The sequence below is a fragment of the Balaenoptera musculus genome, chromosome 1, assembly GCF_009873245.2.
Source record: "Balaenoptera musculus isolate JJ_BM4_2016_0621 chromosome 1, mBalMus1.pri.v3, whole genome shotgun sequence".
Lineage (NCBI taxonomy): Eukaryota > Metazoa > Chordata > Mammalia > Artiodactyla > Balaenopteridae > Balaenoptera > Balaenoptera musculus.
This window is the reverse complement of record NC_045785.1, coordinates 27,702,225-27,717,576: the sequence shown is the minus strand read 5'-3', so window position 1 is coordinate 27,717,576 and position 15,352 is coordinate 27,702,225.

The window sequence follows — 15,352 nt, the reverse complement described above, 5'->3', positions numbered from 1 at the left end:
CCCAGACTCTGCTTGGTGGGGCTTCACTTTTTCATTTTTAGTAAAATACATGAATCTCCTGTTTCTCTTCTCTAAGCCTGACATTCAAGGCCCAGAATAGCCTGACGTTGAACTAATATTTTAGCTCTGCCTCCCATGAACCCCCCTTTTCCATGAATGGCAAGGTCTGTATGCTTGGGATCTTCACATCTCTTTACATTTTGGTTCTTTGTATTCATTTTTTTAATTAAAAAAATTTCATGCACTTACATATTGATTGGTTGATTGGTTGAGGTATACCTTGGCTCTTTTTTTACCTTTTCCCACCTTCTACCTGTTGAAATCCTGTTCATACCACAAATGTCACCTCTCCCTAGGAGTCTTCCCAGATTTTTCTGATTAGCACTTCTGGGCTCCATGGCTCTTTTAATGGAAGTGATTACCTCCTGCCCGGGTGTTGGGTGCATACTCATCTGTCCCACAGGTTCTGGGCGCCTTCTCTTGTGGACAAGGGCTGTGCCATGTTTGCCTGTCTCCAGCATGAAAAGGCCTGGCGCACAATGGGAAATAATCCAAAAGGATTTCATTTAATCAAGCAGAATCGTTTTCCATGGATTTCTTTTTCTTCACAGTTTGCTCTGGGATGTTAAAGCCCAGACATTCACAACTTGTCTGCTAGTTCTTTGCTATTCAAAGCATGGTCTAGAGATAAGGGAGTGTGACCCCTACCCCAGGCTACAGTCAGAACCTGCATTTTAACAGGCTCTCCAGGTGTTTCCTATGCACAGGGATCTAGCGTACTTTCTGGGGGCTGGGATGAGGGGGTGGGGATGGACTGCCATGTATGGCTGTGCCGTTATATGCTGCGCAAAGGGGACCGGCTGAGGGGGCAAGGGAGGGCTCAAAGCCAGCCTGGGCTCCACTCGCCCAGGTGTGTGCCCGAGCTGTCAGTCCCGAAGGAGTGCCTTCTAAAAACTCATGCCGAGGCTCCACGTAGGCTGCAGGTGGGAGTGGGGGAGGTGGGGAGGGCGTAGGCTGCCATTTCTGCTGAGTCCCATTGTCACAGCTTTAGCCTTTGTTGGTTCCTAACTCTTCTTCCCCGACAACAGCAATCTGAAAAAGAAAATGTATGTTTTGTGTTCTAGCCCTTCTGGCCTTTTGGTCTTTCAGTTCCTCAAATATGTCATGTTTCTTCCCTCCTTAGGCCCTTTAACAGGCTCTTCCCTCTGCCCTCTGTCGCCCTGTCTTCCTTCCTCTTGCTGCTTCCCTCTACTCCCCATCCATCACTAACTCCTGTTCCAGTCCTTTGAGTCTCAGCTGAAATGTCACTTCCTCGGGAAAGCTTTCCCTCCTTCTCCAGATTACATCCGATCCCTGGGTTGTTTGCTGTCAGAGCTCCCTGTACCTCTTCATGGCATGTATTGCCGTTCATAATTAAATAACTAATTGTATAATTAGCTGTTTCATGCCTGTCTCCGCCCGATCCTTGATGGGCACGCCTCGAGAACTGTAGCCCCAGCTTCCAGCTCGGTAGTTTGTTCAAAGGTGCTCAAAAAATGTTCGTTGAATGAATGCATAAGACTCTAAAGACACGAACTACCCAGGTCACCCTGTCTTCTTCTTTCCTCGTCATGGGGGTTTCAAGCCCTACACCTGAGCTTGGGTCCTGGTCACACTGCTGTGTTAACCCAAACTGTAACAATTCTGCACCCTAAAGCGGGTGAACCTGTCTTCAAAGGGAACAAAGAGATTGGCCAAATCCTGTTCCTGATATAAACCTAATACAGTTTCCCTTTGCCCCTTCCTCTGGCATAGTCTGTGCTTCTGCACTGGATAGTCTGACCAGATAGTTAGCCAAGATGTTAATTTTCCCACTTCCCCACCTTGTGTTTCATGTGTATGTAGGTAGCACAGTGCACAGAAGAATCCAGAACTCGACACTAGACTTGCTCTGGCCACTGACTATGTGACTTTGGGTAAGTTCCTCCCCTTTTCCATCTATAAAACGAGGAGTTGGGCTAGATTAGAGATGGCAAATATGTGGCACACATGATCTCATTCCCCTTCCTGCACCAGTGGCAGACAGTATTAATTGATCACTGAATTCTTTATTGCTGACTCCAGATGAGCCTTAGAATTCTTAAGGTAGTACTCTGACAGCCTCTACCAGCCGATCAGAGTTGGTACTTACGTTGAGCTCTATTTGCCATCTGAGGACCAGATGTTCCCTAAGGTTTGCTCTTGCTCAGACATTTGAAGATTTTGTTTCCTCTGCTGTTCTCACCAGCCTTTCTAAGAAAACCTTGTCAGCGCTCATCTCTTTCCAAAGCCTCCCTCTTCTTACATGCTCTGCTACAGCCATGGGGAATACTCTTTGCTAAGCATTTTGGACATTCTTCTCCTCTCCCATGTGCCACGGAAGACAGCTGCCCCATATGCATGCAAGCCAGTCTCAGAGGTCCCCAAACTGACCACAGTTTTGATTCAATTCATTTGAACATGGGTCGAACATTTAAAGAAAATGACAAGCCCTCTCCTTCCTTCAGTGCCTTCCCCAAGCTTTCTGCAAATTCCTGGGGCAGTTTTTGTTCTCATGCTTACCTTTCAGCTCTGACTTTTTGCTTCCCTGACTTCTCAGTCATGCACCTGTCAGCACCCCTCTGTAGCTGTCCCTCTATGTATTGTCTCTCTCCATGCTGGACAGGGCCTCGTTTCCTTCATTCCTTTCAAAGCACCATCACCACATGGCTGCTGTCATGCGATAGACTTGTCCTGAAGGTTTGCAGTCACTGGGGGAGGGGAGGGCAGAGGAGGGATTGCAGCCTGGGAAAGCACAGTACAAGAAACACTTTAAACTGGAATATTCATCACCCTGTTTCTCCATGTCCCTCAGCCCACACTGCCCCAGAGATGTCCACTGTCCTCCTTTCCCCCTAAGGCCCTCAGCCTACTTGCTGGGTCCACTATCCCCTATACCCTTTCTCACACTCTCCCCCATTTCCCTCTGTTTTCCCGAGAGCTGCGTGCCTCCTGTCCTGGACTGTCCGGGGAACTAGAACATTGCCTTACCTTATTATACAATTCCTTTGAGTCCAAAGAAGTGCCTCCATGTATTTTCCTAGATAAGACGCCATCTCCTCTGATAGGAATTTTGCCATTCTTCCAGGATGTAAAAGCAGCCATAGTCGGTTCTTATTTTGAAGAGCAATCATTGTTTCTTCTTTTTTTTTTTTTTTTTAACAAATTCAATAAAGACTGCTTTATTGCTGCACGACAGTCATGAAACTCAGCTGCACAGGGACCTTACCACACCGCGCAGAGGCTGGTTCACGGGACCTTGTGATCCTATTAATGGGCCTCTCTGTTGTAATTAACACAGGCCGCAGGGACCAAAAGTTCCCCTCGGCCCTTCTGAAAATGTTCGGGAATGGTAGTGCAGGAAGGTAATACACACTTTCTGCATTTCTGCCCTGCAGTGCAGCAGTTGTTGCTGTTGGGAGTCACTGTGCTAATTCTCTTAGGTCATTTTTCCCTTTAGTAGTTCTGACTACCTCCAAGCGCTCCATGGCTGCACGCTTGTCTCACTGGAAAATGCACAGCCCCAATTCTGTGCAGGGACGACGCAAAGCAGAGTGTGATGCATCTCTCTGGAGCATCAAGTTTATTAACTAGAATTGGAAGAACCCAGGAGTTCTTGGAACAAGAACTATCCCCCTCCCCCACCAACACGGAAGACAGAAGAGTGGGGGAGGGGAGACGTGCCCCAGGAATGACAGTCCAGTCTCTCAAGTTTCACCCAGGTGGGGGTTGAGGGGCAGACCTGCAGCCACGGTGGCCTCGCTTTCGGTCGCCCGGGCTGCTCCGGACCATCCTCTGAGCTGGCCAGGGTCTTGGATACGATGCTTCTGAAGGCCGTGCAGAGAACACACTCCTCTTCCCCTGCACCGGGCCCCAGGGAGCGCGGCGGCCTGACCTTCCTGCCTCGGTCATCCATGGGGTTCACATGGGCTCACTTTATTATGACGCCTCATGCTGGGCAGCTTGCAACAAAGATGTTTCAAAATAAAGTTCCAGATTCTCCCAGCCACCCCTTGCTTTTTCTGGCTCTGGCCAGAGAGAGTGGATGAGGACACACTCTCAGGCTGCCCAGCGTGGGAGGACCTTCCAGTGTTGGACACACCCAGGGGGCAGCTGCTTCCCTCTGGGGCTCCAATCCTGCTGCTGCTGCTGGAGGTGGATGTCCCAGTGCCACACTGGGGGGCTGGGCTGGGGGTGGCAGTCCTCGCCTCCAGGCTGGGTGGGGGACAGGCAGACTCACCGGTCTTCTGCCCTGCCTGCTGGTCTTCCTGCAGCTGCACATTTTTTCTGTGGTAGAGCCACCTGGTTTGCAGGGAGGACACCACAGGGCTTGGAGAAGGCTCAAGTTCACTGCCACAGAGGTCCCCGCAAGAGAAGGGCTTCAGAGTTATGATGGAGACCTCCACCTTGGGTTTCTTGGAGCTCACACTGCCTGTCCCAGTGTCCTGGATCTGGTCGCAAGTCAAGCCCGGAGTCCTCACCATTGTCACCTCCAGGTCCTCTTCACAGGGTGGCTGGAGTGGCTCCTTCTGGCCCATGTTGACCCATGGATGCCTCATGAGGTCAGGTAAGGTGCCTCTGTCACTGGGGTTGAGGGCAATCATTTTTTGTAACAGATCCCTTATCTTCACAGACAGATAAGGTGGGATGGGGTATTGCCCTTGTAGGATTTGCTTCCGCAGCTCCTGGAAGTCTTTTCCCACAAAGGGCTGGGACCCAGTTACCATGGTGTAGAGCACTACTCCCAAGCTCCACACGTCCACCGCAGGGCCGCTGTAGCTCTGCCCCAGGAAGAGTTCCGGGGCAGCATAAGGGTGTGTGCCGCAGATCGTGTCCAGTTGGACAATGTCATCACACTTGTTGCTGAGGCCAAAGTCTGTAAGTTTGATATTCATGTTGGAATCAAAGAGGAGGCTCACTGGCTTCAGGTCCCGGTGCACGATGCCCCTCTGGTGGCAGTGCTGCAGGGCGGAGGCCAGCTGCTGGAATGGGCCTCGGGCCTCCGCCTCTGTCATACGGCCATGGGTCTTCAAATAGCGGTACATGTCCCCCCCACTGAGGTACTCCATCACCACGAAAAATGTCTCCTCTGTGTCAATCACCCCCAGCAGTTTTACAATATTGGGGTGATTCAGAGCCTTCAGACTGCACACTTCCTGGAAAAGTGCCTGGACACTTGAGAAGCTCTGACGCCTTTTCTTTATGACCTTCACAGCCACCTGTGTCCCGGTCAGAATGTGCCGGGCCAACTTCACTTTACCGAAGGTGCCTTCACCAATGGTGTGGAGGATCTCGAAGTCATCAATATGAGCCGCCTTGCCACCAGATTTTGCTGTGAGGCCCTGCATCATGGTGATCTGCTAATTACACTGACTGACAGCACTACCTAGCAACGCTAACTACGCTAACTAACAATGCTAACTGTACTAACAGGGCTAAGTATGCTATCTCTACTAACAACGCTAACTACGCTAACTGTACCAACAGCGCTAACTAGTACTAACTACACTAACTATGCTAATCAAGTATTAACTATACCAACAATACTCACTATGCTAACTGTAGAAAGAACAATGACACAAATAAAAAAGAGTAGAGAAAAGAGAAACGAAAATCAACAAAATGGCAGAAACAAGGAAAACACAAGCTAACTGTAGGTCCAAGGCCGTCAGGTCACCAAAAGCAGCTTCCTGGGCTCTAAGGACCAAAAACCTGGGCCCACCTTTCTCTTTCATAGGGCTTTGTGAAGTACATCACAATGGTGCACTCTGAGGTCAGAGCAAGAAATGGACCCATCACCGCTGCGGATACACCACAGTGGTTTTCTCACTTTTTGAGTTCAAGGCCCCTTTACACTTAGGAAAAAGGATCCCAAAGAAATTTTTCTTTATGTGTGTTATTAGATATTGGTATTCACTTTGTTATAAATAAAAATCTGCAGGATATTTCAGTGGCCTTTTTATTTCTAGTTTGAAAATGTGTAATAATTTTAGAGACCTCATAATGTCTACACTTGAAATGTTCAATTCCTTTTCTTTAAATTCTGGTCTCAAAATAATGTTACAACTTAACTGACTTCACGATACTATACAAAATGTTCTGTTGCATAAGACATGATACGGTACATTATGAAAGTCTATGAAGCTGAGAGAAGGTTTGCCAGGAAGGTCATTGAGCAGATTTCTCATCAGGAGCCTCAGAGGCCAGATGGCATGACTCAATGTACTTGAAGTGTTGAAGGAAAGAAACCGTCAACCAAGAATCCTATATCTAGCAAAACTTTCCTTCGAAAATGAGGGAGAAATCAAGACATTCCCAGTTAATCAAGAGTTGAGAGAGTTCTTAACCACCAGACCCGCCTGCCACAGGGAGTTCTTCAGGTTGCAGTCAAGGACCCTGGACAGTAGCTCAAAGCCTTATGAAGAAATAAAGACCTCTGGTAAAAGTAGACAGACGGGCAATGAGAAAAGCTAGTACTGTTGTAACTTTGGTTTGTAGCTCCACTTTTTGTCTTCTATTTGATTTAAGAGACTAATATATAATAAAACACACACATACAAATCAAAAAAAAAAAAAAGATCACCTCTTCACCTAGAAAAGTTACTTCACCCCCACTTTAGCCTAACTTTGGGAATTCCCATCAACAACATTCTTCTTTCCACTGTAGGAAGCAACGCTGCCAGAAGCTATGGCAAGCAGAGCCTCTTCTAAAATGCCTTTGATGACTGCAGCAACATGGATGCAACTAGAGATTATTAAGTGAAGTAAGTCAGAAAGAGAAAGACAAATACCATGTGATACCACTTACATGTGGAATCTAAAGTATGGCACAAATGAACCTATCTATGAAACAGCAACAGACTCACAGACATAGAGAACAGACTTGTGGTTGCCAAGGAGGAAGGGGGTGGGAGAGGGAAGGGCTGGGAGTGTGGCATTAGCAGATGTAAACTATTATATATAGGAGGGATAAACAACAAGGTCCTACTCTACAGCACAGGGAACTAGTGTCAATATCCTGTGATAAACTGTAATGGAAAAGAATATAAAAAAAGAATGTCTATATGTGTATAACTGAGTCACTTTGCCATACAGCAGATTGGCACAAGATTGTAAATCAACTATACATCAATAAAAACAATAAAATAAAATAAAAAATGCCTCTGATGATGTACACAGCACCTGCTCCTGCTGACTACCTCTCTGCAGCACCCAACACTGTGAAACCCCACCCCCAGCTGAGGTCACTCCAGTCCTGTGTCTCCTTCCTTTGTCCTCTGTCTCCCACCAGTGTTTCTCTAACAGAAACACAAAGAACTGCTGTGTTTTCACTCAGTCTCACTGTTCACGTTCCCACGCTTGATTTGGGCATCAGACCTGCAAGAGTTCAAAACTTACTGGGTGGTAGAACTGCCATTTCTCTGCCTGTCTCTCATTATAAAGAACTTCTCTGAAATTCTGAATTCACTGGTCTGGTCATCCATTCACCAGCAAGTATCTAGGTACTGGGGTTAAGAGCTAGGAATGAGATACAGTTGTTAGTAAAGAAACAACAAACCCCAAATGGAGTCACTTGTGCTAAGTCCCACGTCAGCAAACCAAGACTTAATAGCTAACCTAATTGCAGTTTCAGCCTCTCTCAGGAATGGGACCTTTCACCAATAGATCTGGAATTACCTGGTCAGCACTAGAGGGGTGACCCCCCACCTTCCCCCAAAAGGAAGGTGACCCTGCCTGAAACAATCCACTCTTAGCTAGAAACTTCCCTTTTCTGCCCCCTCCTGCCTGTAAAGTTCTTGCATTTTTTACAGCTCCGCAGAGCTCCTTTCTACTTGCTCAATGGGATGCTGCCCAATTCATAAATCATTGAATAAAGCCAATTCGATCTTCAAATTTACTCAGTTAGAATTTTATGTTTTTAATACAGTGATGAGCAAAACAAATAAAAAGAGAGGCATCAAACTCTTCGGAGAGTGTATCCCATTATCCCTCACACTCTTGGAAGCCTGGATCAGCAGAAATGGAGGAGAGCCAGTGACAAGAAAAAGCCTCTTGAAAACCAAATCAGAGGTCCTGAAATACTACAGACTTACTTGTACAAGTGGGTGGGAACAAGCAGAGAGTAGCAGTTGTTTATTACTGTACACTGTAATCGAGGGAAACATTTGGAGTTCAAGAATAGAGATTTAAAGATGAGATGCTAAAATTCATAACAACTTGTCCAAAACAGGCCAGAAAACCTTAAGTTTTCGCCTTGTTTAAAAGAAGTCCTAAGTAAAGGGAAAACCAAATATTATGAAAAATTTTGGAGACATCTCACACACCAACCTTCCCTTTATTTGAATTACTTCATTATTATTACTTTAGAGTTATGTACACTCATAAAAGTTCATTTATTCTCAGTTGAGAAGTCCATTTTATCATCATGTGTATTGTGCTTACATTTTAAAATCAGAAACAACTTCCCCAAGATAAAACTGATTCTTCATCTCTTTTGGTTTTACTATTCCAAAATAGATTAGGTGACTTGGGGTATTATTTTTACCCTATGTTGATTTGCCTACCTTGTAAAGGAGCAAGGAACTTTTCCTTCAACCCTTATTTTCCTAGTGATTTGTTTAAAATGAAAGGTAAATATGTGTTTGTGGGCATATAAGTGTGTGTGTGTACAATCTTTTTTTTTTTTTTTTTTTAATTTATTTATTTGTTTTTGGCTGCATCTTTGTTGCTGCGCGTGGGCTTTCTCTAGTTGCGGCGAGCAGGGGCCACTCTTCGTTGCAGTGCGCGGGCTTCTCATTGTGGTGGCTTCCCCTGTTGCGGAGCACAGGCTCTAGGCGCACGGGCTTCAGCAGTTGTGGCTCATGGGCTCCAGAGCGCAGGCTCAGTAGTTGTGGCGCACGGGCCCAGTTGCTCCGCAGCACGTGGGATCTTCCTGGACCAGGGCTCGAACCCGTGTCCCCTGCATTGGCAGGCGGATTCTCAACCACTGCGCCACCAGGGAAGCCCTACAATCATTTTTATATAGAGATTTATTATCTCTCAATTTATGTTGTACAAGAGGTTTGTCTCAGAAAATCAGTGTCTTCTTTTTTTTTTTTTTTTCACGATTCATATCTTTAATACTCTCTGAGAGGCAAGTGAAAAGCAACAAAGCAACAGGACCATGTCTGACACATGTCTGACAACACTGAGAGTGGGGGAGGAGGGAAGTTAACCAGCTAGCACAGTGCCTTGCATGTAGTAAGCACTGCAACATTTGTTAAATTGCAATGACTTGAAGTTGAAGATCATGATATATATATATTTTTTTTTAGATTTTTAGAAATTTCATGTAATGTCTGAAACATTTATATTAACATATTTCCATACAAATAACCCAATGAAAGTTTAGTATTAGTTGTTTTGTTTGTTTGTTTTTTTATACTGCAGGTTCTTATTAGGCATCAATTTTATACACATCAGTGTATACATGTCAATCCCAATCGCCCAATTCAGCACACCACCATCCCCACCCCACCGCAGTTTTCCCCCCTTGGTGGCCATATGTCCATTCTCTACATCTGTGTCTCAACTTCTGCCCTGCAAACCGGCTCATCTGTACCATTTTTCTAGGTTCCACATACATGCATTAATATACGATATTTGTTTTTCTCTTTCTGACTTACTTCACTCTGTATGACAGTCTCTAGATCCATCCACTTCTCAACAAATGACTCAATTTCGTTCCTTTTTATGGCTGAGTAATATTCCACTGTATATATGTACCACCTCTTCTTTATCCATTCGTCTGTTGATGGGCATTTAGGTTGCTTCCATGACCTGGCTATTGTAAATAGTGCTGCAATGAACGTTCGGGTGCATGTGTCTTTTTGAATTACGGTTTTCTCTGGGTATATGCCCAGTAGTGGGATTGCAGGGTCATATGGTAATTCTATTTTTAGTTTTTTAAGGAACCTCCATATTGTTCTCCATAGTGGCTGTATCAATTTACATTCCCACCAACAGTGCAAGAGGGTTCCCTTTTCTCCACATCCTCTCCAGCATTTGTTGTTTGTAGATTTTCTGATGATGCCCATTCTAACAGGAGTGAGGTGATACCTCATTGTAGTTTTGATTTGCATTTCTCTAATAATTAGTGATGTTGAGCGTCTTTTCATGTGCTTCGTGGCTGTCTGTATGTCTTCTTTGGAGAAATGTCTATTTAGGTCTTCTGCCCATTTTTGGATTGGGGTGTTTGTTTCTTTAATATTGAGCTGAATGAGCTGTTTATATATTTTGGAGATTAATCCTTTGTCCGTTGATTCGTTTGCAAATATTTTCTCCCATTCTGAGGGTTGTCTTTTCGTCTTGTTTATGGTTACCTTTGCTGTGCAAAAGCTTTGAAGTTTCATTAGGTCCCATTTGTTTATTTTTGTTTTTAGTTCCATTACTCTAGGAGGTGGATCAAAAAAGATCTTGCTGTGATTTATGTCAAAGAGTGTTCTTCCTATGTTTTCCTCTAAGAGTTTTATAGTGTCCAGTCTTATATTTAGATCTCTAATCCATTTTGAGTTTATTTTTGTGTATGGTGTTAGGGAGTATTCTAATTTCATTCTTTTACATGTAGCTGTCCAGTTTTCCCAGCACCACTTATTGAAGAGACTGTCTTTTCTCCATTGTATATCCTTGCCTCCTTTGTCATAGATTAGTTGACCATAGGTGCGTGGGTTAATCTCTGGGCTTTCTATCTTGTTCCATTGATCTATGTTTCTGTTTTTATGCCAGTACCATATTGTCTTGATTACTGTAGCTTTGTAGTATAGTCTGAAGTCAGGGAGTCTGATTCCTCCAGCTCCATTTTTTTGCCTCAAGACTGCTTTGGCTATTCGGGGTCTTTTGTGTCTCCATACAAATTTTAAGATGATTTGTTCTAGCTCCGTAAAAAATGCCATTGGTAATTTGATAGGGATTGCATTGAATCTGTAGATTGCTTTGGGTAGTATACTCATTTTCACAATGTTGATTCTTCCAATCCAAGAACATGGTATATCTCTCCATCTGTTGGTATCATCTTTAATTTCTTTCATCAGTGTCTTATAGTTTTCTGCATACAGGTCTTTTGTCTCCCTAGGTAGGTTTATTCCTAGGTATTTTATTCTTTTTGTTGCAATGGTAAATGGGAGTGTTCCCATAATTTCTCTTTCAGATTTTTCATCATTAGTGTATAGGAATGCAAGAGATTTCTGTGCATTAATTTTGTATCCTGCAACGTTACCATATTCATTAATTAGCTCTAGCAGTTTTCTGGTGGCAGTTTTAGGATTCTCTATGTATAGTATCATGTCATCCGCAAACAGTGACAGTTTTACTTCTTCTTTTCCAATTTGTATTCCTTTTATTTCTTTTTCTTCTCTGATTGCCGTGGCTAGGACTTCCAGAACTATGTTGAATAATAGTGGTGAGAGTGGACATCCTTGTCTCGTTCCTGATCTTAGAGGAAATGCTTTCAGTTTTTCACCATTGAGAATGATGTTTGCTGTGGGTTTGTCATATATGGCCTTTATTATGTTGAGGTAGGTTCCCTCTATGCCCACTTTCTGGAGAGTTTTTATCAGAAATGGGTGTTGAATTTTGTCAAAAGCTTTTTCTGCATCTATTGAGATGATCATATGGTTTTTCTTATTCAATTTGTTAATATGGTGTATCACATTGATTGATTTGCGTATATTGAAGAATCCTTGCATCCCTGGGATAAATCCCACTTGATCGTGGTGTATGATCCTTTTAATGTGTTGCTGGATTCTGTTTGCTAGTGTTTTGTTGAGGATTTTTGCATCTATATTCATCAGTGATATTGGTCTGTAATTTTCTTTTTTTGTAGTGTCTTTGTCTGGTTTTGGTATCAGGGTGATGGTGGCCTCATAGAATGAGTTTGGGAGTGTTCCTTCCTCTGCAATTTTTTGGAAGAGTTTGAGAAGGATGGGTGTTAGCTCTTCTCTAAATGTTTGATAGAATTCACCTGTGAAGCCATCTGGTCCTGGACTTTTGTTTGTTGGAAGATTTTTAATCACAGTTTCAATTTCATTACTTGTGATTGGTCTGTGCATATTTTCTGTTTCTTCCTGGTTCAGTCTTGGAAGGTTATACCTTTCTAAGAATTTGTCCATTTCGTCCAGGTTGTCCATTTTATTGGCATAAAGTTGCTTGTAGTAGTCTCTTAGGATGCTTTGTATTTCTGCGGTGTCTGTTGTAACTTCTCCTTTTTCATTTCTGATTTTATTGATTTGAGTCCTCTCCCTCTTTTTCTTGATGAGTCTGGCTAATGGCTTATCAATTTTGTTTATCTTCTCAAAGAACCAACTTTTAGTTTTATTGATCTTTGCTATTGTTTTCTTTGTTTCTATTTCATTTATTTCTGCTCTGATCTTTATGATTTCTTTCCTTCTGCTAACTTTGGGTTTTGTTTGTTCTTCTTTCTCTAGTTTCTTTAGGTGTAAAGTTAGATTGTTTACTTGAGATTTTTCTTGTTTCTTTAGGTAGGCTTGTATAGCTATAAACTTCCCTCTTAGAACTGCTTTCACTGCATCCCATAGGTTTTGGGTTGTCGTGTTTTCATTGTCATTTGTCTCTAGGTATTTTTTTATTTCCTCTTTTATTTCTTCAGTGATCTCTTGGTTATTTAGTAACGTATTGTTTAGCCTCCATGTGTTTGTCTTTTTTACGTTTTTTTCCCTGTAATTCATTTCTAATCTCATAGCGTTGTGGTCAGAAAAGATGTTTGATATGATTTCAATTTTCTTAAATTTACTGAGGCTTGATTTGTGACCCAAGATGTGATCTATCCTGGAGAATGTTCCGTGCGCACTTGAGAAGAACGTGTAATCTGCTGTTTTTGGATGGAATGTCCTATATATATCAATTAAATCTATCTGGTCTATTGTGTCATTTAAAGCTTCTGTTTCCTTATTTATTTTCATTTTGGATGATCTGTCCATTGGTGTAAGTGAGGTGTTAAAGTCCCCCACTATGATTGTGTTACTGTCAATTTCCTCTTTTATAGCTGTTAGTAGTTGCCTTATGTATTGAGGTACTCCTATGTTGGGTGCATATATATTTATAATTGTTATATCTTCTTCTTGGATTGATCCCTTGATCATTATGTAGTGTCCTTCCTTGTCTCTTGTAACATTCTTTATTTTAAAGTCTATTTTATCTGATATGAGTATAGCTACTCCAGCTTTCTTTTGATTTCCATTTGCATGGAATATCTTTTTCCATCCCCTCACTTTCAGTCTGTATGTGTCCCTAGGTCTAAAGTGGGTCTCTTGTAGACAGCATATATATGGGTCTTGTTTTTGTATCCATTCAGCCAGTCTATGTCTTTTGGTTGGGGCATTTAATCCATTCACGTTTAAGGTAATTATCGATATGTATGTTCCTATGACCATTTTCTTAATTGTTTTGGGTTTGTTTTTGTAGGTCCTTTTCTTCTCTTGTGTTTCCCACTTAGAGAAGTTCCTTTAGCATTTGTTGTAGAGCTGGTTTGGTGGTGCTGAATTCTCTTAGCTTTTGCTTGTCTGTAAAGCTTTTGATTTCTCCATCAAATCTAAATGAGATCCTTGCCGGGTAGAGTAATCTTGGTTGTAGGTTCTTCCCTTTCATCACTTTAAATATATCATGCCACTCCCTTCTGGCTTGCAGAGTTTCTGCTGAGAAATCAGCTGTTAACCTTATGGGAGTTCCCTTGTACGTTATTTGTCGTTTTTCCCTTGCTGCTTTCAATAATTTTTCTTTGTCTTTAATTTTTGCCACTTTGATTACTATGTGTCTCGGCGTGTTTCTCCTTGGGTTTATCCTGTATGGGACTCTCTGCGCTTCCTGGACTTGGGTGGCTATTGCCTTTCCCATGTTAGGGAAGTTTTCGACTATAATCTCTTCAAATATTTTCTCTGGTCCTTTCTCTCTCTCTTCTCCTTCTGGGACCCCTATAATGCGAATGTTGTTGCGTTTAATGTTGTCCCAGAGGTCTCTTAGGCTGTCTTCATTTCTTTTCATTCTTTTTTCTTTAGTCTGTTCCACAGCAGTGAATTCCACCATTCTGTCTTCCAGGTCACTTATCCGTTCTTCTGCCTCAGTTATTCTGCTATTGATTCCTTCTAGTGTAGTTTTCATTTCAGTTATTGTATTGTTCATCTCTGTTTGTTTGTTCTTTAATTCTTCTAGGTCTTTGTTAATCATTTCTTACATCTTCTCAATCTTTGCCTCCATTCTTATTCCGAGGTCCTGGATCATCTTCACTATCATTATTCTGAATTCTTTTTCTGGAAGGTTGCCTATCTCCACTTCATTTAGTTGTTTTTCTGGGGTTTTTTCTTGTTCCTTCATCTGGTACATAGCCCTCTGCCTTTTCATCTTGTCTATCTTTCTGTAACTGTGGTTTTTGGTCCACAGGCTGCAGGATTGTAGTTTTTCTTGCTTCTGCTGTCTGCCCTCTGGTGGTTGAGGCTATCTAAGAGGCTTGATGGGAGGCTCTGGTGGTGGGTAGAGCTGACTGTTGCTGTGGCGGTCAGAGCTCAGTAAAACTTTAATCCACTTGACTGTTGATGGGTGGGGCTGGGTTCCCTCCCTGTTGGTTGTTTTGCCTGAGGCAACCCAACACTGGAGCCTACCTGGGCTCTTTGGTGGGGTTAATGGCAGACTCTGGGAGGGCTCACGCCAAGGAGCACTTCCCAGAACCTCCGCTGCCAGAGTCCTTGTCCCCACAGTGAAACAGAGCCACCCCCCGCCTCTGCAGGAGACCCCCCCCAACACCAGCAGGTAGGTCTGGTTCAGTCTCCCCCAGGGTCACTGCTCCTTCCCCTGGGTCCCGATGCACACACTACTTTGTGTGTGCCCTCCAAGAGTGGGGTCTCTGTTTCCCCCAGTCGTGTCGAAGTCCTGCAATCAGTTCCCACTAGGCTTCAAAGTCTGATTCTCTAGGAATTCCTCCTCCTGTTGCCGGACCCCCAGGTTGGGAAGCCTGACGTGGGGCTCAGAACCTTCACTCCAGTGGGTGGACTTCTGTGGTATAAGTGTTCGCCAGTCTGTGAGTCACCCACCCAGCAGTTATGGGATTAGATTTTACTCTGATTCCGCCCCTCCTACCATCTCACTGTGGCTTCTCCTCTGTCCTTGGACGTGGGGTATCCTCCTTGGTGAAGTCCAGGGTCTTCCTGTCAATGATTGTCCAGCAGCCAGTTGTGATTCTGGTGCTCTCGCAAGAGGGAGAGAGAGCACGTCCTTCTACTCCGCCATCTTGGTTAATCCCCCTGTTTCT